General features: G+C 46.3%; 2 long non-coding RNA genes across 2 annotated transcripts in view; both read right to left on the reverse strand.

Moving 5' to 3' along the window:
- Positions 1-936: 936 nt before the first annotated feature.
- On the reverse strand, positions 937-16170 carry LOC128344991 (uncharacterized). The gene is made up of 3 exons (XR_008316163.1): positions 15964-16170; positions 7841-8043; positions 937-1462 (listed from the first exon to the last, which is right to left on the reverse strand). It is a non-coding gene; the product is annotated as an uncharacterized LOC128344991 (long non-coding RNA).
- A 3820-nt stretch (positions 16171-19990) lies between these two features.
- Positions 19991-23400, reverse strand: part of LOC128344992 (uncharacterized) — a 45925-nt gene continuing 42515 nt past the window's right edge. The window contains exon 3 of the long non-coding RNA XR_008316164.1: positions 19991-22027. This is a non-coding gene — a long non-coding RNA (uncharacterized LOC128344992). The remainder of the gene's footprint in view (positions 22028-23400) is intronic.

Genomic DNA, 23400 nt, shown 5'->3' on the forward strand with positions numbered 1-23400 from the left:
TAGAAGTATACAATTTCCCACGGATATTAATGATGACCCCTGTTCCCTCTAGCCACTGATAGAAATGCACTAAGGAATGCAGCCCACTGAACTCATGTAAACATGCAAGGCCCAGCATGAGATCAGCATCAATGCCCTGGAGAGCCCACTGCTGGCCACTGCCATTGAGGAAGAGCGGCAACAGCCACAACTGCCTGCTCTCTCTCTTTCTCTCTCTTTTTCTCTCTCTGGTAATAAATAAAGATTGTCCCCTGTGAAAATGAGGACCCTCCAATGCACGCACACACACCTCTTGGTGCCTAGGTGAGACACCCCCAAAGGGTTTTTGTCAACGGCCTCCAAACCTTGGACCCAGCCCTACAAACAGCACATGAGGGTAGAGGGAGCACTGCCTTGTCCAGCAAATGATGGGGCATCCTTAATGACAAGCAGCAAATTGTCATTTAGCTTTTTTAATTGCATTTTTACCACCACGGGAAACACCATTTTCCACCTCAGAGCCCAAAATATCTTGGACCACCCATCTACAGTGAGGTAGAACAAGGCTACAAAGCTACAAGGAATGTTTATGCACTGGAGGATGGATCCGGTCAGGGGCCTGATTTGTATGACTGGTTACCATGGTTTTTTATATGTACACCACCCAGGATATGATTCCTGCTATGCAAGTTACTTTAAAATCTGTGTTTTACTGACAGCCTAACAGAGAGGTTACACAAGGCAGACTAACATCTTCCCCACCACCCCACATCAAACAGTCATGCTTCCCTTTTGAAGAAAATGCAGGGCATACATTTTTAAAATAAATACTTTCTCCTTGGAGCAAACATCTATGTATCTGAAGGACAGGATGCTTTCAGGAGTGAGCTCCTACTCACATGCAGAGCTTTACCAACAAAAAAAGGAAATGTGACATTTTTAGTTTAAAGTTTGAACATTTTATTTGTTGGAATTATGCAGAAATTGATTTGGGGATATTGAACAATTATATTCAGCTATTCTGTTTCATACTACCCTTTTTTGTCACCCCCCAAGCAGGATCCCCACTGTGACAAATTTCTCAACAACACAGCATACAAAAATTATTAGTTAGAATACAGCAGTGTTCATTTTAGCAGTACTGGTCATTCATTTGGCCTTCTTATAACTGTCACGTGTGTTATCAGAGTGGTTTAATTCTAATTTAGCATTACTGAATGGCCAAGATAAAAGTTAAGTGTTAGCCACCTAGGTCTTTCCTGAGCTTCTCTCTCTCTCTCTCTCTCTCTCTCTCTCTCTCTCTCTCTCTCCATGAAAGGCAGAACACAGCAGTCGTGTTTTATGGCCAATAATTTGTGATAGTACAGAAGGAAGAGGGAAAGGCAGAAAGATCAAATACTTGTCAGTCACCTAGAGTTCCTCTGCCCAAATGTTTACTACCAAGCTTCATTTCCCCTTCAGTTTTTCTAAGATATTTCAGCTCCTAGAAAAGAGGAGGAGGAGGAGAAATAGGCTTTCAATTTGAGTGTAATAATAATCACATTAAAAAACCAGGTTAACAGCAAGAAGGCAGGTTCTTTTGGATCACGCACTGAACAGGACAGAGTGAAATTGGTAAATTACAACCCAGCCGCAATACAGATGGCCGTGATGGGCGCAATATACAATCCAGCCAAGTGTTCGAACCAACACTGAGGAACAGCAAGCAATTTTATAGCATCAGTTATACCGACAAAGAGTGACTTCTCCTCCCAGGCTCCCACCTCCCTTCCCCTTTTTTCACTCGGTTCGGGAAGGTAATCATTCTGCGTATATCACTAGCTTGTTTAAATTGGAGATGAAAAACTGCACAAGTACAACTTAATTGAACCCTGCATTGTGTTATTACAAATGCTGCCGACCTCTCTTGCAGTCCATTATCACAGGGTTCTGCTGAATGCTTTAATTAAAGACAATAAGGCTAATAAAAAGGCATCATTTTCCTGTCTTCAGCACCGCTGGAGAGTGGGGCTGATGAGCCTAGATTATTCCCTGCTAATGCTTTTCTGCTGTTTAGGTTGCTATTTTTCCCCTGTCTGTCTCTCTTCCTCTTCTCCCCACCTTTCCCAGCCTGCAAATAAGTGTACCTGAATTCCAAGAGATCCTTTTGTTCGCTGTAATTGTCTGGTTTTGTTTATCAAATAGAAACTGAAATATACATATCTGAGCCCCCCTCTTCACAATTATTCTGCTTCTCATGGCTCATCATCTTAGGAGAGGGCTATGAGGGAAGAAACTGGGTTTGTTTTAATAACAGTGCTCCCTGACAGCTCAGGCAAGGTACAGGAATGCGGAAAAGAGATAGATGATGCCCCTGGTCACCTATTGGTGCTGGGCAGGCTTTAACTCCTGGAGGTGATCCTCATGCTCTAAGTGGAGAGGTTGTTATTTAGTGGGAGTAATGATGGCAGAATCTGGCCCTTTGTGAGTAATGCAACACCTCCCCATAATTAGTGTGTTGCTTAGCTAATGGGCCATATGTGCTATCTTTCTTTGCTTTCATCCCAGTTGTATTAATGACACTGAACTGACAGAATGTTCGAGGCTGATTACTGCAGCCTTATTAGGCACACTGTCTCCAGACTTTACGTTTTCACTAGAGTTGCCACTGGATTTCACCTACAACTAAGCTGCAAGGGGAATCTGGAGGTTTCTGCTCATTCGAGGAATTGAGGAATGCAAGAATAGTAATTTATTATTCTAAATAGTATTTAGAATAAATACTAAATTTATTTATTTAGTAAATAAATAGTACATTTATTTTTTAAAATGTATTACGTTGATATTCTATAATGGAATGCAAGGTAGCGTGTGTGAGATTCACAAGCAGCCACCCACCCATGCACTGACCAGCAGTGGCTTTGTCATTTACCCTCCAATTGTGCCCTGGGAAGCTGCTTTTAATGGTTGATATTCCCCACAGAGCTACAAAAATGGAAGTAGCCCTGTGGAGATGCAGAGACTGGAGCTTAACTGCACTCCAGTCCTTCCCTACAGCCCTAGCAGTGGCAGAGGTGGAGAAAGCACGATTTTCACTGTTCTCTCTTCCCTCCAGATAGAGTTTTTCTTTCCAGGAATGTGTCCCTGAGGGCTGCGCAGCCTTTTTCAGTGGAAATAATGACTTGGAAGGAAAGGATTAAGCAACACTCCCCCACTTCTCCTTTGCTCAGAATTACAGCTGCTTGGGGCTGCTTTTCATTTTTACAAAAGGGGGACTTCGTGACACACATTTGCCATTTATAGGGACATGATTTTGGTCATGGCTTGCTTAGGAAGATAAGCTCCAGCTGTGGTTTGAGAAGCCAGTATCCTCAGCATGGAGATGAGAATGGATCCCCGGTATTGCACAGGAAGAGTTGAGTGTTGAGGAGCAAGCTCAGTTTGAAGAGGCCCTAAAGGTGAGCTCATGCATTCAGCTTAAGTCAGAGTCTTGAACCAAGAGGCGTAACTATAGGGGGGGCAGGGGGGGCATGTGCCCCGGGCGCCATCTTTTCTGGTCACGTGGGGGGCGCCGCCATGACAAAAAAAAAATTTTAAATTTTTTTTAAAAAAATTTTTGTTAATACAAATGTTTCCTGCTCAGTGCAGCAGCGCTGCAGCAGTCAAGGGAGCGCATCGGCACCCCCTCCCCCACAAGCGGTCCCTTCCACGCCGCCCGCGCCCCCCCATTGCTTTGCTGGCGCCTGGCGGCCAGTCAGTGGCCTGGCTTGGCGGCGGCGGCGGGCGCTTGTGAGGAAAAACCTTAGTATAATATAGTATGTTGGGGGGGCACGTGGAGATGATTCAGTCCATCAGACAGCCACCACCCTAACCCCAACCCTCCAAAGCCCCCTTGGTGGGCAGGTGAAATGCTAGTTCAGCCACCACTAGTGCTTAAACTGGAGCCACACAATTTTGGTCCTCCAGCTGTTGGTGGACTACAACTCCATCATCCCCAGCCACAGTGGCCAATAATGGCGATGATGTGAGTTGTAGTCCAACAATGGGCTAGAGGCCAAAATTGTGTGGCTCCAGTTTAAGCACTAGTGGTGGCTGAACTAGCATTTCACCTGCCCACCAAGGGGGCTTTGGAGGGTTGGGGTTAGGGTGGTGGCTGTCTGATGGACTGAATCATCTCCACTTCCATCCTTCTCTGCTTCACTTCAGTCCTTGACTGCTCAGGAAACAAAGCAGCAGGGAGAACTTTCTGATATTGCCTTGTGATTGCAGGACTCTTTTCCTAATTGCACCTATAGTAGAAATTGAAGTAAACAGGTAACCTTTGGGCACTGGTTCCCAACTTGGGGGCCTCCAGGTGTTGCTGAACTACAACTCCCATCATCCCCAGCCACAACTAATTGAAGCTGGAGCTGATGGGAGTTCAACAACATTTGGAGGTCCCCAGGTGCCCTTCCCATGCTGTATGTTCAGCTCATTTTCACAAAAATGCAGAAAATGGTTACATCCAATAACATTTTCCAAGCTGAAAAGTTTAATCTTTTGAGGCAGATAGGAGGTTTGCCAGTGCCATGTCCACTGTGGACAAGTTGGTTCAAGTTAGGATGAAGCGAGGAAGTTTCTCATGTGTGAGGTTTCTGTACTGTGGTCCTGGTTCAAGGCTATGGATGGTGGAATTACAATATATATCATTATTGGGGTTCCAGAAATGGGACTCCCTGGACACCTGCCTTGGAGCCCCTGTAGAGGCACCCAGTCTGGCTTCACAGGTGTTTGAGAGAGTCCAGGAAGGAAACAGTGTTTACCATTGAAGCTGGGAGTAGCCTAAAGAGCCAGTGCAGCTGCAGCATCTTACCTCATGGCTGCCCAGACAGGGCACCCCAGCACCCCAAGAAAGGCTTCACCACATGGAGACTCTAAAGTGCTCTTGAGACTCCCAAGAAAAGACAGCCATGACTTCCCTTCCATCTCAACATCTTCCTGCACTTTTGACCTGGACAGTTAGTCATGCCTCCAGGATCCTTCCAAGCCTAAGAGTAAACAGGCTAAAATCTCTAAAGCCAACACTTCACTTCCAAGATAATCCTATCTCCCTTTCTAGCCCTCTGAAACCCATTATCCTCTGCCAAAGAACACTCCTGCTAACCATTAACCCAGATGGGCACTAATTGAGCCCTCTAAAATAGCAGCCCCAAATCCCCCAAACTGCACAGCCTCTGGGATCCATCCCAGAGGTTGTTGCCCCCTGATTCTCCATCATCACACCCCATCTTTTGCACAGAGAACTTGACCTCCTGTTCCTTCACGTTGTATAGTACATACAGGGAGCATCCCCCTCCTTGAAACCACAAGAGTAGGTCTTGTGATAGCAAGCATGAATTGTTCCCTTAGCTAAGCAGGGTCTGCCCTGGTTGCATATGTATGGGAGACTAGAGGTGTGAGCACTGTAAGGGGATGGAGCAACTCTGGGAAGAACATCTAGATTCCAAGTTCTCTCCCTGGCATCTCCAAGATAGGGCTGAGAGAGATTCCTGCCTGCAACCTTGGAGAAGCTGCTGCCAGTCTGTGTAGACAATACTGAGCTACATAGACCAATGGTCTAACTGAGTATATGGCAGCTTCCTAAGTTCCTCTCCTCTCAGGAGTTTTCCTTTTTCCTTCTTAGTTCCCCCTTCCGTGTGTATGTGCCAGTGTGTGGGTTTGTGCATGTGCATGTGCTTGTGACTTGTCAGGCTAAGCTAGGAGGTTTTATTAGATCTAGAAGACTCTCCCATGGGGAGAGAACCTAAGGCAAAGCCCAAGGAGAATAACCCCTGGCTGTATTCACCAGCCAAGGACATCCATGGAGTGTTCCCACTAATTATAGCTCATCCACACAGCTCCCTTTGTTCCTCCCCTGCTCCTCCATCAAACCCTAACAACTTCAAACCCAAACCACTCTTCACCCTTGGCTGCCTCCATCAGCCCAGGGAGCCACTTCCTTCTCCACTTGTACTTCCTGGTTCCTAGTAGCCTTGGCATAAGTTTAGCCCCTAGATTCACTTTACGCTGGAGAGCTGGTGGCTGCTCTCCTCCACAGCAAGGGAAGCCATTTCACCTTCCCCTCTTCTCTGCCTATCTCCCGCTATGATCAGCTTTCCCATTCCCCTTTCCTTCCTCTTCTCCTCTGGACTGGCCTCTCCCCCTCTCTCTTTTCCCCCCAAACTCTCTTGGGGGCGAGGGGCTCCTGCGGGCTCCCGGTCTTCCTGCTGGCTCTTTCTATCAGTATCTCCCCAAGCCTTCTCCCTTCTCTCCCTTACCCTTGATTTGTCTGCCAGTTCTTTGACTAGCTTCTGCCTCCTCGGTTCCCCAAGCTTTCTCGGGATACTCTCTTTGCCATCAATCTTTCCACTGGAGCCTTTATCAGCTTCTCTCTCTTTCTTTTCCCACTCTCCAACTGATATTTTCCCCTAAGCAGACCAACCACCACCACTTCCCTTCCTTTTCCTGTCTCTGTCTATCTTAGCCATAGCCATATACAGAGACGCTCTTACCCCTGGACTTTGGGGCCAAAGTTCAGGGCCTCTACACCCCTTGGGCCCCCCTCCAAATCATCCTTAGTCTGTCCTGGGTGGTGTGGTTTGCACCCTCAATAACCTATGTGTTAAAAAAATGATGCTTAACTTGCAGTCGGGGGCCTCCAAAAGTCTTTAGGTCCAAGCTCCAAAATTACCTAGGTGCACCTCTGACCATTTATTCATAGTTATAGCAGAGGTAAAGCATTGAACCCGGTGCATCTCCATATGAGCACCCATGTCACATGGGAACCACCACCACCCATTAGCACTATAGTCAAACTTCTACATTGTAAATAAAATTTATCTTTATGTGGACTTTTAAACCTGTGGTTGTCACTTCCTTGGGTAACTGCTTGTTTTATAATCACACCTCAAAGATTCCAGAAGGTGGCAAGAAGCACTCCTCATAACACCATGGTCATCATTTCCTACCTATGCAGTTCAATCATGATACTATGAGGAACTATTGTTCTGTACTAACAGAACAGTAGGCAACAAATGGAAGTAATGGATGAATTCTCTGCCCCAACATGTGGTGACAGCCAACAACCTGGATAGCTTTAAGAGTGGTTTGGATTACTTCATGGAGGAGAGGTCTATCAACGGCTACTAGTTGAAGGCCTATAGGCAACCTCCAGCCTCAAAGGGAGGATCCCTCTGAGTATGTGTTGCAGGGAAGCAACAGCAGGAGGGAGGGCATGCCCTCAACTCCTGCCTGTAGGCTTCCAGTGGCATCTGGTGGGCCACTGTGTGAAACAGGATGCTGGACTAGATGGGCCTTGGACTTGATCCAGCAGGGCTGTTCTTACTAGTTTGTGGTTCTGCCATTCATTGTGATAAGTTTTGAAAATCTAGAAGCACTATCCACAAGAGTCAGATCTGCAGTGATTGATAAGGTGGTCCCATAATAGTGTTAAGATCAAATCCCTAGGGTGAGATTTTGGTTCTATTCGTTCTTGCAGCTCAGCCCCACCTGTTGCTTGTCAAACACCTGCAACCCAATTAGCTCTTGGAATTATTTAAGCAAGCCTCCTGGTATATCCACATAGGCTTTTCACCAGCAGCCCAAGGGAAGGGGCTATAGCTTAGTGGGAGAGCACATGCTTTGCATACAGAAGGTCACAGATTCAATCTCTGGCATCTCCGGGTAAGGCTACTGGAAGATACTGCCACCCTGGGAAGCACCTGCATGCTTGCATGAGGAAAGTTCCAAGTTCCCTCCCTGGCATCTCCATGATAGGGCTGAGAGAGATTCCCACCTGCAACTTTGGAGAAGCCACTGCCAGTCTGTGTAAACAATACTGAGCTAGATGGACAAATGGTCTTACTCAATATATGGCAGCTTCCTATGTTCCTGGAGCGACACTACCAGTCAGTGCAGGCAATATTGAACTGGAGGAACAGTTTGACCATGTATGTTCCTTCTTCTGCAGTGGGGCTGTATGTTTAGGGCTCAAAACTGGTCATCTGACTCTCTGTCTGCTCCCTGATACCTTCTCAGTCTGACCTGCTTTATCATCTGTGTATCTATCTGGAAGAGAGAGAGGGGTGGGGGAGAGATAACTCTGTCAATCAGACTACCTGACCTATGTTTGTTTTGCCAGGGGCTCCTGGAACATCACATCGCAAGGGCCAATGTGTACTTTTGGAAACAATTGTTTGTTTGCCTTGTGCCTTGTTCCTGGGACCAGTACTTTGGCTAATGGACTGAGATCCACTGGTTCCTAATATTTAGTCAGGAAATTTGTCTTGTCTGCCTTCTGGAAGTCTTGGGTTTCTGAGCTAGGCTCAAACTAATAGTCCCCTTATTGAACAGAACAGACCTACGGTGATTACAGCATGAACTGTAACTAGTCCCAGATTAGGTCTGCAACAGCCTTGGCATCTGCCATCATTCCTCCCCCAAAAAGTTGATGCCAAGCTGCTAATTACTGCTGAAAGGGGAGCCTGTGGCTGACAAAGCAAATTGAAAAATAAACTGTCAACTCTAATGTCCAGATATTTATATTTTTGAAGATGCAAAATTATATACATAGCAGTCATAAATATAACAAATGCCATTGACCTAGAATGTTTGTCTTCCTAGAAACATACTCTATCTGTCAGCATTTTCAAGAATGTCTGCATGACAGCATATGGACTGTTAAGATATACACACATTCTCCCTCGCCCCCAGTTACAATGAAAAGTTACATCTTGGAAATATTGTGTGAATTCTCACTATGCAATAGTGTTCACTTTGTGCATTAAAGTCAGAGCTGCACAACTTTGGCCCTCCAGCTGTTTTTGGACTACAGCTTCCATAATCTCCAGTCACAGTGGCCAATAGTCTGGGATTATGGGAGTTGTAGGCCAACACCTGCAGGAGGGCTGAATCTGTGCAGACCTGATTTAAGTGTAAGTTCTTAACTTGTGTGATTCCTTATGACGGATAGCTGTTTAGTTTGGGTGCAGTCCTACCTTCTGCTTGCAGAGTGCAGAAGGTTTGCATGTGCGTTAAGGGAAGAGAAGAAAGGAGTAAGCTGGGAAGGTCTTCTCCTACGTGTTTCCCCATTCCCCTTACTTGTTCCTCAGCAGCTTCTTAGCTGACATTCCTCAAATAGGATATATCAAGTCTCAGTTGGGTTCCAAGGCAACCAGTAGGGTTCAGACTGAATTCTAGAGCAGGCAGAATTCTGAGGCACTGAAGACAGGTAATAGAGTCAGGTCAGGCAGAAGCTGTGGTCCATTGCAGCTAACAGAGAACTGGGCAGAGGCAGGTATGTAGTCAAAGTCAGGTTGTAGGGAGGCCAAGTAAGGTGGTGTGTGTGTGGACACTCGTAGAGAAAGGTTGCTCAGACTGAGGGACCTGAAGCAACAGTTATTTAGAGAAAGCCAGACCCCTATTGGTTCTTCAAACCGCCTGGTCTAGCTAGGCTGCTGAATAGCAGTACCTTAACTGGGCATCATCTGGGTAGTACTACAGCATAACGTAACACCTGAAAACCTCCCCAGTGGCACAAGGAGTAAGGCACCAGGACCAGGATGGTGAAGATAGACGCACATACTTGGTTCAAGATAGAAGCAACCTTTTGGGGACGGAATGATGGCAGATGCCAAGGATGTTGCAGACCTAATCTGGGACTAGTTACAGTTCATGCTGTAATCACCGTAGGTCTGTTCTGTTCAATAAGGGGACTATTAGTTTGAGCCTAGCTCAGGAACCCAAGACACACATGCTGGTACCTCACACTATGTGAAACTAGCCCCACTACTTATGCCTGCTCCTGACATGTGCGGCATGCACACAAAGTCCACATCTTTAGTAGTCAAAACACAGAAGTGTCTTGGAATGGCAGAGATCTATTCATGCTACTCTGACTCCCCCAGTCACCTGTCCTTTAAATATAGCCAAGTAGCATATGGCCCAAATTTATTTTATTTTATTTATTTATTTAACGCACTTCTATACAGCCCAAAACTCACGTCTATGGGTGGTTTACAACAAACTAACAAAAATCTAAAACAATAATTAAAATAAGACAACAACAAAAACTTAACAAAATAAATGAGGTAGTACGAGTTAAAACATTATAACAATTTAAGTTTTTTAAAACAACATTTTTAAATGATAATAAAACTGTTAAAACAATATTTAATTAAAAGCCTGGGTGAATAGGTGCATCTTTAAAGACTTTTTAAAAGTTGTCATAGATGGGGAGGCTCTTATTTCAGCAGGAAGCGCATTCCAAAGCTCTGGGGCAGCAGCAGAGAAGGCCCATCCCTGAGTGGCCACCAAACGAGCCGGTGGCAACTGCAGATGGACCTCTCCTGATGATCTCAATGGGCGGTGGGGTTCATAATGAAGAAGACATTCTCTTAAATACCCTGGGTCCAAGCCATTTAGGGCTTTATAGGTTATAAACATCACCTTTTATTTTGCCTGGAAACTTATCGGCAGCAAGTGTAGATCTTTCAATACAGGAGGAATATGGTCTCTCCGAGATGACCCAGAGACCAACCTGGCTGCCGCATTCTGAACCAGTTGTAGTTTCTGGACTACATACAAAGGCAGCCCCACATAGAGTGCATTATGGTAATCCAATCTGGAGGTTACCAGCATATCACTGTCCTGAGGTAATTTATCTCAAGAAACGGATGCAGCTGGTGTATCAGCTGAAGCTGATAGAAGGCACTTCGGGCCACTGCCTCAAACTGGGAGACCAGGGAGAGGCTAGGATACAGGAGCACCCCCAGACTGTGTACCTGTTCCTTCCAGGGAAGTGTGACCCCATCTAGAACACGTAGATCAAACTCTCCCGAGTTTCAACCTCGCACAATGAGTACCTCTGTCTTCTCTGGATTCAGTCTCAGTCTGTTATCCCTCATCCAGCCCATTACCTCCTCCAGACAGGCATTTAGGGAGGTTATGCCTTCTCCCGATGATGTTGACATGGAGAAGTAGATTTGGGTGTCATCAGCATACTGATAGCACCCTGCACCAAATCTCCTGATGATCTCTCCCAGCAGTTTCATGTAGATGTTAAACAACATCAGAGACAATGTGGAGTCCTGAGGGACACCATACAAAAGTTCCAGATTTTGAAGAACAACAGTCTCCAAGGGACACCATCTGGGACACCATCTGCCAGAGAGGTAGGAGCGGAACCACAGCAAAACAGTGCCTCCCACTCCCAACCCTCTCAGATGCTTCAAAAGGATACTATGGTCAATAGTATCGAAAGCCGCCAAGAGGTGCAAAAGGACCAACAGAGTCACACTTCCTCTGTCAATTCACAATTGGAGATCATCCATCAGGCCACCTGAAAGCCAGTTTGAAATGGGTCTAGAAAATCCATTTCCTCCAAGACTGTCTGGACCTGGGAGGCCTCTACCCTCTCAAATACCTTGCCCAGCCATGGAAGGTTGGAGAAAGGCCTATAGTTGCTCAACTCTGAGGGATCCAAGGTAGGCTTCTTCAGAAGTGGTCTAATAATTGCCTCCTTAAGACAAGGAGGCATCCTGCCTTCCCTCAGAGATACATTTATAATCTCTACCAGGCCTTCCACAACAACCCCCCTGCCAGATAGTATAAGCCATGTCGGGCAAGGGTCAAGAGAACAGGTGGTAGGTCACACCGTTCCAATCAGCTTGTTCACATCCTCAGGAGTCACAAATTGGAACTGATCCAACTTAACCACACAAGAGGAGTCACTGGACACCTCCACATCAGACACTGAAGTAATTGTGGAGACGGAATCTGTCAGCCCGAATATGAGAGATTTTTCTCACAAAGAATTCATTAAACAAGTCACAGCGGGTAATTGATGGTTCCAGATTCTGATTCAAGGGAGGAGGGGCACATACTAGCCCTCTCCTAACCCTAAACAGCTCCGTCGGACATGAAGTTGCGGATGCAATACGGGCAGAAAAGTATTGCTTCTTTGCCACATGTATCGCCTGAGCATAGATCTTCAAATGAGCTCTATGTTGTAATTTGTCAGATTCGACTCAAGTCTTTCTCCACTTACATTCCAGTCGTCTACCTCGCCACTTCAGCCCCTGTAGTTCTTCTGTATAGGGCCAATTTTGAAGCAGGTCAGAGAGGATGCTTAAGAGCAATCATGTCTACAGCCCCGGTGAGTTTGCTGTTCCAGTTTTCCACCAGGGCATCGACAGGATCGCTGGCAGAGCCAACACTAAATCCCTCCAAGGCTTCTTGAAATCCTATTGGATCCAATAACCTTCTCGGGCAGACCATCTTAATAGGTCCCTCACCCCTGCGAAGGTGGGAACTGACTGTAAGTCCAATCTTAACCAGATGGTGGTCTGTCCATGACAATGGGGAAATCACAGGAGTCCCCACCCACGGAACACCACCCTGATCAGAGTGAAAGGCCAAATCAAGCGTGTGACCTGCAATGTGCATTGGTCCTGAGACCATTTGGGATAGGCCCATAGTTGTCATAGCCACTATGAACTCCTGAGCCTCCCCAGACAATTTGGTCCCAAAATGAACACTGAAGTCCCCCAGCACCACAAGCCTGGAGGACTCCACCACCAAGCCCGAGACCAAGTCTGTCAGCTCAGTTCGGGACTCTGTTGAGCAGCGGGGTGATCAGTACACCAAGAGAAGTCCCAGTCTATCCCTGGTCCCCAAACTTAGTACACACATTTGATATGGTCTGACACCTCAGCAGGGATCCTGGTAAGGGAGATATAGTTCTTATCTTATCTCACTCCACCTCCCCGCTCACGGACCCTCACCCGCTCCTCAACAGAGTACCCTGGAAGGAGAAGCTGGGACCAGACCAGGCCACCAGCCTCCCCCAACCAGGTCTCTGTAATACATACCAGGTTTCCGCCTTCATCCAGAATCAAATCATGGATGGTTTCTTGTTTGTTCTGGACCAACCTGGCATTACAGAGGAGCAAGGTGAGGTTCCATGGGTGGTCTGCACTGCTCCCCAAGGTCAAAGACCTGGCAGGACAGCTGGAAGGGGAAACAGCTATTAGATTTCCAAGTCCCCTTCCCCTGTAGTGGCCCGCTGACCTGCCAATGTTACTTCGGCTGTTCCCTAACATCACCGGAATTGCCGCCCCACAGTCAGTGGACCAAATGGTATATGAGCTTAGGTCACCGTTTCTGAATCCCAGGAGTAAAAGTAAAATAAAATAAGAGTATTCAGGAAAAACTGAAGAGTGCAGTAATCAGGAATTGTAAGAAGATAGACATTAAATATAGAATGCTAACCAATGCACCAGGCCCACATATCTTGTGATCTACCGTGACAAATGAATTCTGCCAGCCAGGTAGGGCAGCCAAGCAGAGGCTTTGAAAAACCTCCATTTTTCCTGCTTTTCTGAGACTATAGTTCATACTGATAAAACAAAACCTTGAGGGCTCCTGGAGGAAGTGCAGGTGGATTTGCTTATCAAACAACATTTTTCTGGGAGAAAAACTGCAAGTTGTGCACTGTAATACATTGAGAGGTTGAAGGCTAAGGAAACAGTATGTGATCCTTAGCAGTTATTAGAGTTCCATGGAAGTTGTTCATCCATTTCAAGCAGAACTTTGTTCTCTCCTAGCAAACAACCCCTCTCAGTAGCAGTATGGCCATGGTGGATTTCCCAAACAGGTATGAAGGAGGACAAAAACCCAGCCTTGAGCACAACCGGTTATTTGGAAGAAACTAGAAGTGCTGCTAAATAGTCTCTCCCCCACCCCTTTTCTCAAAATAGCAGCTGCAAGATGGGGAGATTAGGATCTGGACCACAGCACACGGGGAGGGGGCATTTAACTTTTCTCTCTCACACAAATAGAAGTTTCCTTCCTGGGAGTTAAAGCAGCTTCAAGGAGGGCAGTTTTCACTGAGACTATGGCACAAGGGGCAGAGGCGTAACTAGGGAAAATGGCGCCCGGGGCAAGCACTGAAATGCCCCCCCCCCCACGCCACAACATACTACATTATACTTAGGTTTTTCCTCACAAGCGCCCGCCGCCGCCGCCAAGCCAGGCCACTGACTGGCTGCCAGGCGCCAGCAAAGCAATGGGGGGGGGCGCGGGCGGCGCGGAAGGGACCGCTCATGGGGGATGGGCTGCCGACGCGCTCCCTTGACTGCTGCAGCGCTGCTGCACTGAGCAGGAAACATTTGTATTAACAAAAAAAATTTTAAAATTTTTTTTAAAATTTTTGGTCATGTCGGCGCCCCCCATGTGACCAGAAAAGATGGCGCCCGGGGCCCGGGGCACGTGCCCCCCCTGCCCCCCCTATAGTTACGCCTCTGACAAGGGGAAAGGGTTAAATCTCTGCTTCCCATACACTGCAGTTCCAATCCTGATTGAGCCCTCCCATGGCTGATCATGGAGAAAGAACTGCAAGCAGTAACGACATGTTTAGCATCATGCTGAGGCATAGGATGTGTCTAGGGCTGTCCTTAGGGCATGGCAAGCAGGGCAACCACCCCAGGCGCCACTCTTTTAACCCCCATTAGAATTAACTGGAAGGGGGCCCCACACTGGCTGATTTGCCCCGGGCCCCTCACCCCGCCAGGGCTCTCTAAGGACAGCCCTGGACGTTTCCTCCTCACAAACTCCACAACCAAATTGTACAACCAAGTACAGAATTCAGCCCTTAATCCTATCAATTTCAATGTGTTGAAGAGTGCAGGTGCTGGATTGTGGTTCTTATGATAGGCCTACCTGTGCCTTCTTTTCCCCTGCATTCCTTCCACCTATATAGTTTTACTAGGAATCGTCTGAAGTCCATATGTTTCATGGTAACAACAACCAAAAAACAAAAGGAAGCTCATACAAAACACCTAGATGAATCTCTGTCCACCTCCTTTCCCCAGGGCATGAACAGAACTACCATCCAGGTTTCTGTTGCTCCTCCATGTTTGTTGATATCTCTTAGCTCATGGAGGGTAGGAGATCTTAGATTTTTTTATGGGTAAATATGACTAAAATGCATGCAGGTCTAAAACTGCCCATTGCCTAACAATTAGACTGTGTTGCGGGGGAGCGGGGAACAACACTCAGGCCTGGTTACAAAAACCAGCTGACCAGTTTAAAACCAGCCGGCTGGCAACCTTCCTCTTCTCCCTTCTGGGTGCTCTGTATGCCAACCAGCTTCTTCCATTGTGGCTTGTGGTGGTGGGGCTTTTTGTTTTTAATGTACAAAAGCAATACATAATGCAAATGAGCCGGTGTTTAATTATTTTCCCTGCTTGTCATGCAAGGAGCAATTTGGAGATCAGGCCCATGGTGGCAAATCACACAGCGTTCCCTCCCGAAGGCGGGCATATGGCAGTGCCACCGCTCCCCTGCCTTCCACAGACCCACCCTCCAGCTTTCCAAGAGAAAGACTCACTTCACAAAATTTAATTACTCCACTAACATGTCCCATATGCTCAGTGGCAGGCAGAGAAGGTTTTAATTACATCTGTGCGAGACATGCTGGGGAGTCCTCCTTTCCCGCCCCCCGCCCCCGTCCCCAGATTCTCAGCACTGCCTGCAAGGGAGAAAAGCAGGAGCCTGCAGACCTCTTCGGGAGCCTTGCAACTGGGCACCTGGGAGAAATGTAGCCCTCTGGCATGGTCTGTGCTGCATCTGGGGTTCTTTCGGTAACAGCAGATGAGCTTGTTTGCCCATCCCAAGCTAGAAAACCAGGAGCTATACGTGCTTGGTGCAGCCTGGGATTACCGATTAATTAATTACCATTAATAATCAGAGGCACTTGCTGTGCACTGTTAAATTTTCACGGGCTTTTACCCGACATTGACAGGAATGTATTTGTCACCCTGAGACTGGCCATGGTTTCCCAGCATGGGCACATGCTGCAACATACAAGTGGGTGCAATCACTGCAACATGACAACCTACACACAGGTTTCACATTCAGTATAAAAATGTGGTATGCAAATCAGCCCTAAAATAATTTCCTCTGGATAAACAAATTCCTTCTTCTTACCTAGCATCTTCAAATGAGTCTGAACGTTCTAGGAGTGTCTGTAGAGCTCTTCTTTTTAGTGTATGCCATTCCAAGGGCTGCTTGACAGAGAATGAGGCCTATGCATGCCTGAAATAAATAACGATAAAACCAAATACAGAGAAGCAAAAAACTGCCTGAAGTCATATCAATTCACTACTAGTGTTTAGCATTCATTCAGCATCAACAGGGTGCTAGTCCTTTTGAATAATATAAGAGTGACACAGTAAGGCTATTCACACAACTGCCGGGTGGGCGGACAGGCGGAGAAGGGAGGGTCTAACTCACCTTCCCCCCAGATGGTCAACCAAATGCTACTGGGAATTAGGGATGGGCCCGGACCGGTCCGGACCTGGGTCGTTCGGTTTGGGGTGGGGGGTACCTTTAAGAGTGGTGGGAGGGTTTACTTACCCCTCCCGCCGCTTTCCTGCTTGGCGCCGTAAACTCACGAGTAATTGGGGTGGCAGGATACCTCCCTGCCGCCCCTTCCCCGACGTTGCTTGCAAAACCTCCCAGGAGTGCATTGCGCGCGCATGCACATCACAGAGACATGAAGCGCGCACTCGTCTCTGTGACATGCGTGCGCAATGTACTCCTGGGAGGTTTTGCAAGCAACGTCAGGGAAGGGGCGGCAGGGAGGTATCCTGCCGCCCCAATTACTCGTGAGTTTACGGCGCCAGAGCGGGAAAGCGGCGGGAGGGGTAAGTCAACCCTCCCACCGCTCTTAAAGGTACCCCCCACCCCAGTGCAGGACCGCAGTTGGCGGTTCCATGCACACTCCTACTGGGAATGTGGCTCTCACTCCCAGATGATCCATGCTGCTCCAAGCAGCACGGATCTCCAATGTGTAAAAAGAAGAGCTCTACAGACATTCCTAGAACACAATGTGCCTTCAGATATCCCACAATGTGTCCTGGCCTTCAGATATCCCACAATGCACTGCAGGACAAGCATGGTGCATTGGGGGATACCCCAATGAGACAGGCGCTCTAGGTGCCTGTCTCTGTCTCTGCATGCAGCCCAAGCATGTACACACAACCCCCTACCTGGGGTAAAAGGCACACTTGTGCCCTTTAACCCAGGTATAAGCCCAGGTACAAAACCCAGGCTTGCAGGGGAGGGCTTCCCTAAACCTAGGTAGGGCTGTCCCTGTGCATAGCCTTAGTATCTAACCAGACTTATAGTCTAACCCTAGGCACCACTTAGAAAGAACCCCCCACCCATGCTTTACACACAAATGGGGCAAGCCTGTGTGTAACAGACTTGAATTGCATCAAAAAGTATAGTTTGGCATTACTTCTCCACCATTACCATCATTTAGATCAGAACAGATCACTATTCAGAAGCTTCATGTTTTGTAACAAAATGCCATTTTTTGCATTATCGTGCACCTTCAAGCCTGTCTGCAAGAAGCTGAAAAAATACATCCCTTATGAAGTTCAAATGTAAATCCAATTTCCAACCAACAGACAAGAGGGAGCAAGAAAAGGTATGAAGGATGATTAAAGGCAATCCAGGACAGAGAAGGGTAAAGTGGATCTCTGCATGTGCCTAGCCCCCAGCTTCATACGAGGTGGTTAATTTGCAAACCAACAGTTCTTTGCAAAGCTGGCAGATATTTAAGATAGGGGACAATATGTCAGTGATGCAATTTTTTAAAATTTGGGCAATGGCTGGGATTGTTGCCTTATTTGGTCGCAGGGCTCCCATGCCAGCTGCAGGACAAGCCACATTTTGGCAAATTTAGCATTTCTGAGCATGGAGATGCAGAGACAGAGAAAAGCACCCCACAGTATTTCAGCAGCTGCAAAAGGCACAGGAGATCAAGAGAAGGGCAGCAACTCCTTCAGAGACTTGTATCCTTAGATGTGTGTGAGATCTAAAAAGGCCACCCTTGAATTAGTCCTGTGATTGTCCAACTCAGACTTTGTGCTCTCTAAAATCCCTTTAATCCTGCCTTATGGAAAGCAAGAAAACCTGCATAGCTAACTTCAGCATGCTGTTCAGTTTCCTAGCAGCAACTTAATATTTTGATAGGTGTCATTCTTTATTGTTCGTGAAGGGTTGGGAGGAGACATTATTCCAAGAATAGGCTAGAGTTTTAATCAAACCATATATTGGAAGTTATTGTTCACCTGAACGTGTCTGTGACTATGCACGTTTCCCCCACACCCACCTACCCCTACCCGCCCCCTACACACCGAACATGCTGTGTTTTGTAAGCTTGCTTCACCCATCTGCACTTCCTTGAAATGTACTAAAGTTTTTATTTCATTAGTAAGATCTTTTCTCTCTCTTCCACTTCCGGCAATCTGTTGATTTTGCAAAGAGGCCAGATAGATAAATAAAAAATAAGGTATCAATCAATCAATGTTTATTATGGTCTATGACCAGTCATAAGCAAAGCATCAATAAGGTACAATCTGAAATGATGGTGTTTGCTTTTAAAAGAATTATGGAATGTGACATAAGTAAATGACATTCTTTGCAATGTATCACATGTGAATTGCTCCACTGCATTGCAGAGGGTGTTTTCAGGCACAAAGGAACTGTATTTGTAGAGTATGAGCACTGCTAAAGTCTCCTACAAAAGCCTGATTTAATGAATGACAGCTATACATGAGGCTTTTGTGCAGTTCCCATTCACTTCCATGGGATTTGCAAAAAATAACATCTCACTGGACTGTGGTCAAGAAGTACAAGAATCAGCAGGGTGTGCATTTGGACATGTGCAGTACAAATTTGCCTGGGTCTTTAAAAGTACACTTTAATGCATAATGCACAAATCTACATGTGCCACAAGCAGTGCAGAACCTCAGTCATGGCTTGGTATTTCACCCAGTTTGCAGAGACTCTCCATCTTCACTTGGTTGCCAAGAAAAAAATTAAAATTACCAGCTTTGCACAGGAGCCTGTGGCTCCTGCCCTTTTTTTTAGAACACTGAAAGCAATCCAAGATTGTACTAAATGCACGGCCCCCTGTTCACCCGTCCTCTTTTCACAGGGAGCTTTTCCTTGATCTCACACTGGGGTAACTAATTATACATAGGCTCTGCCCTTCCCTGTCAAAGGGTTTTATATTAAAAGGGATTGCATCTTAGGTAGCATCATTAACTCAGGAGCCTAAAAATACTGACGGAGAGGTGGGGTGACGGCAATAAAAGAGGGAGACAGGGAGTCAAGTGAGAACTTGGGACCTTTCAGCTAGAAAAGGTCAGCCTGCACTTTTGAATGTCTCATCCACCATTTAGGTGGATGGTAATGGGAACTCCTGCCCTTCTCTGCTGCATGCATTTGAATGGTAGTTTTGCCCTTTAGGTGAATCAAATTGATTTAATCCAGTCGCTCGAGTTCAATTTTTAGGTCTGTTTGGTCCAAACTCTCTAATCCATGACCAGGGCGTCATCATCCCAGGCAATTTTGATTCTTCAATTTATAGTTTAGCATTAAATTGGGCTTCAGAAATGCTGGGCTGCTTAGATTATGCAGTTTAAGGCTCCAGCATGAGGGGTGGGCAGTGAAGGCAGTGGGAGAGATGAAACAAAATCAGCTATAATCCAAATTGGGTAAGAAACTGTATGAATGCGTGCGAGTGGCTGGAGAAACCCCTGTGTGAAAATAACCCTGTAATAAATGGACCAAAATGAGGCAGTACTGCTGGTTGATTTGGAACACAGTGTTAGCACCACCATCATGTACCACAAGACCCCATAGAGTTGTCCTCAGACTAAATACCTTTGAATGTTTCTCTATTCCAGCATGTTATCTGGGAGCCTCTGGCAGTGTCAGGTCACCTTAGCTGAGTGACGAAAGTTGCCTGCAAAATTTCAAAGCAGATTTGGAGTTTTCTGTTTAGGTGACACAACCAAAGAATTTCAAGAAAAGCAAAGAGGCTATTCTCACACACACCCTAACCCAGGCTAGAGAAGCCCAGCCTGGATTAGGCTGTGTGTGAGAACCACCAAGATCGGGTCGAATTATGGCAGGGCAGTGCTGCCTAGCCCAACTTTGAAACCCAGCTCTTAGCCAGGGTTAAAGGCTCGAGCAAGCCCTTCACCCAGGCTCCAGGATCATGTGTACACTGGGGCTATATGAAGCCCCAGAAGACACAGAGATGGGCACCTAGAGATTGGCACCCACTGCATTGTGCATGCCACGAGGTGCATTGTGGGATATCCATAGGCCAGGACACATCGCCTCAGCCTCCAATGCTCCACACTGTGGCACACAGCATGGATAGACCAGCGCTCATCTGGGGGGCGGGGGAGGTGAGTTGAATCTCACTAGCCTTTTCCCCACCCACTGCCACCCGGTTGTGTGAACGACCTAAAAAAGAGTTTTTAGAAAAGACCAGAAACATTTTGAGGAAGAAGGGAAGTTAGCTACAGGAAGATGTCAAACCCATATGTTTGTATGTACTTACAGTGGGTAGCATCCAGACTAAGTTAGTCCTGACTAAGTTGCATTGAAATTAATAGGCCTCATGTTAGTTATGACTAAGTTGCCTCAGTGATTTCAATGGTGCTTAGTCTTGACTAACTAGTCTTGATGATGCCTGAAGTTTTTATTATCTATTTCAGCGTGTTTTGAAAATCTTTTTTCTATATCATTTTGGGTACTTTAGACAAGCGGTGTACAAATTATTAAAATAAAATAATAATAATAATAATAATAATTTAAGTATTGTTCCAGTAGGCAGAATGGCAGCAAATATACATTTCACACAAGCCACTAGACCTTGCGGTGTGGCTTGTCAAGAAGCAGAGCTCATGGGTTGCTTGTTGAACCTTTACTGTATTCAGGCACCACACAAGTGATTATGACTAATGAGGTTTATTAGTTATATACAGTTCCCTTGGACTCTTAATGGAGGCCTGCAGAAGAGGTTCCCCTGGTTCAGGGGAAGAGATGGAAGGGGAGTCTGTCTGAAGTTCACACAACTGTACTTCAGAGTAGGACAGTCAATTCACTGAACCGGAAGACAATACAGTAGGTTGTGCTTGTTGTCAAGGTATCTCAGAAGGCCTGCTTTAACTGAAGTGACCAGACCTGGCAATCTCAAGTCAAAATCTAGCCCCTCAGCTGCCAACCATCCCCCTCCTTTGCCCCCTCTGAGCTTGCCAAAACAGTTCAAAGGGGGAGAGGCATGGAATTCTGTTGGTACTAGAGAAAAGAGGAGGTCATCTCTCGCAGGCACATTTCAAAACCAGAGGCATAGCTGGGGGAAAGGGGGCCCGTGTCCACATCTCTCTCATTATCTCCCTCAGAGTGATGGAGAGAATGAAGAAAACAGGGAGGGGTGGAGCCGGGGGGCCCCAAGAGCTGTGGGCCCGGGTTCCTGGAAACCTTTATTATAGCTACACCCATGTTTCAAACTTTTCCTTTTTGCTACCTTCCTGTGAAGGCTGGAAGGGAAGGCCAGAGAGGCACTCCAGAGGAAGCAAGAGTCCTCCTCCAGCTGAGATAAGAGAGCTGAGCAGAAAGGAAACCAAGGCCAGGATGTGCTTGACTGAGCAGGATCTATCCTTTTGCTGGCAGTCTGATTGGTACCCTACAATATTACCTCTCTCATCTCATGTAGTGAAAGGTGGGGGGAGCTGCAGCTGAGCTTGCAGTGGGCCCCAGAGGGTGGTGGTAGGACTGGACTTTGTCCCCCCAACACACAAATAGCTACACATGTTTTGTGGCCCGCGACGAAAAACTGATGTGAACTGATCAGAATCCAAACTGCAGACAGAGATGGAATTGCATCTTCTGAGGGCCATCTTTGTGCATGCACTTCTGTTGCTGAAGAGTTACAGGGGCCAAAAAAAGAGGAAGGCAGAAATGGAGCTCTGCAGTTGAGATCAGCTGATGTGAACTGACAGAAGAGACAGGCACCAGGCCAAGGTTCTGCAAAATCCAATGTGGTCTTTGTAGGCCATGTTATTACTTGTTTATGGCAGCATGGTGCCTAAGGCAGGGCATTGTCTATACATGATTGCATGGCTATAATTGTGTCATTATTATGTCAGAAAGGTTCCAATGATCACTGGAGTCTTCAGCACTGAAAAATAAATAAAACCATATTACACCTCAGTCAAAATATGTCCAGCTGCAGTAATTACTGTGTATTAAACAAAACAGCAATTGGTTATTGGTTAATTTAAATGCTCTAATGAATATCTTGGTGTGAATCTCATAGTATTTAATTAACATGCAGTAGCTGTCCCTGTGTGACACTTTTCTGCATTTATGTGTTAATTTGTGCTACATTTTTCTTTTTTTCTCTCCTCTTAATGTTGGTGAACTGCCAGCAGTATAGGAAGGGACTGTGAATTAAATACAAGTGAGAGAAAGAATTCAAAGAGAGACTAACAAAGTTAAAGGTGGTTGAATAACTAGAGACAGGTATTATCTGGGGCAAGAACAAATGCAGTGTCTCTTAAGCAGCATAGCACTTCCATATCCCACAGTTCTGACCCGCAGCAACACCCTAAGCTAATGATAGGGAGATTGTTGCTAGCACTGCTTTTCTGTGGGCTCCCAGAAGCCTCTCTGCTTATGTCTGAGACCACAGGCTTGTAGTTCTCACTCTTAACATGCTCAGGAGTCTCACGAGATTGTGAGCTCCCCATTTGTTGGCATATTGTGGACCAGTCACTTGGTAGGCAGTGGGACAGTCACACCCAGGTTCTACAGCTGCCAAGCGGATTGCAAGGGGATTAGCCTTGTGCCTTTCCCTATAGTTTGGGAATGTCTGAGTAGACTCCAGAGTTAACTTTTGGGTTAGTCTCTTCTGTCTTCTGTCTTGGGTTAGTCTCTTCTGTCTGTCCAAAGATTGACCCCCTTACTTCCCCTCCTCTGGAGTTGCCTCAAACAAGCTAAATCACCTTATCAGGAAAGTCAGATAAGGCTCTGCGATGCAACTCCCTTCCCATCAAAAAGAGCTAAGTGGGTGATAGAAACTAGAGGTATACTCATTAAAATACTGATTGGTTTACTAGGTTCTTCTGACCTAAGAGATACCGTACTTGCACATCCATTCACTCCATTTACATACAAGTTGCTCTTGACCCATTCAAATCATTGTGTTGTAACTCCAGCACAGCAAACACAGACAATGGAACCTTTTGAGATTCCCCAGAAGAACTGTCCTTTTCAGGAAAGAAGGGCAGCTGTAATGTTGCCTCCTTTCTCTAACCAGCCTGGAAGTTATTTTAATTCAGACACTAAGCTAAATTTCCTCTTTGCAGTTATCTGGTTCATCTTGTAATGTATTTCTGATAGTAATATTGCTTTAATCAACTTTCTTATTCCACTGTACCCCTACCCTACAATAAAACCTTGTTTTTGAATTTCAGCCTCTCTGTCAGTTCACTTTCCGTAACCAAAGTTTTGCACAAAAATTATTCTGATGTTGAACTGCTCCACCCCAGC

Source organism: Hemicordylus capensis, chromosome 2 (genome assembly GCF_027244095.1).
Source record: "Hemicordylus capensis ecotype Gifberg chromosome 2, rHemCap1.1.pri, whole genome shotgun sequence".
Classification (NCBI taxonomy): Eukaryota; Metazoa; Chordata; class Lepidosauria; order Squamata; family Cordylidae; genus Hemicordylus; species Hemicordylus capensis.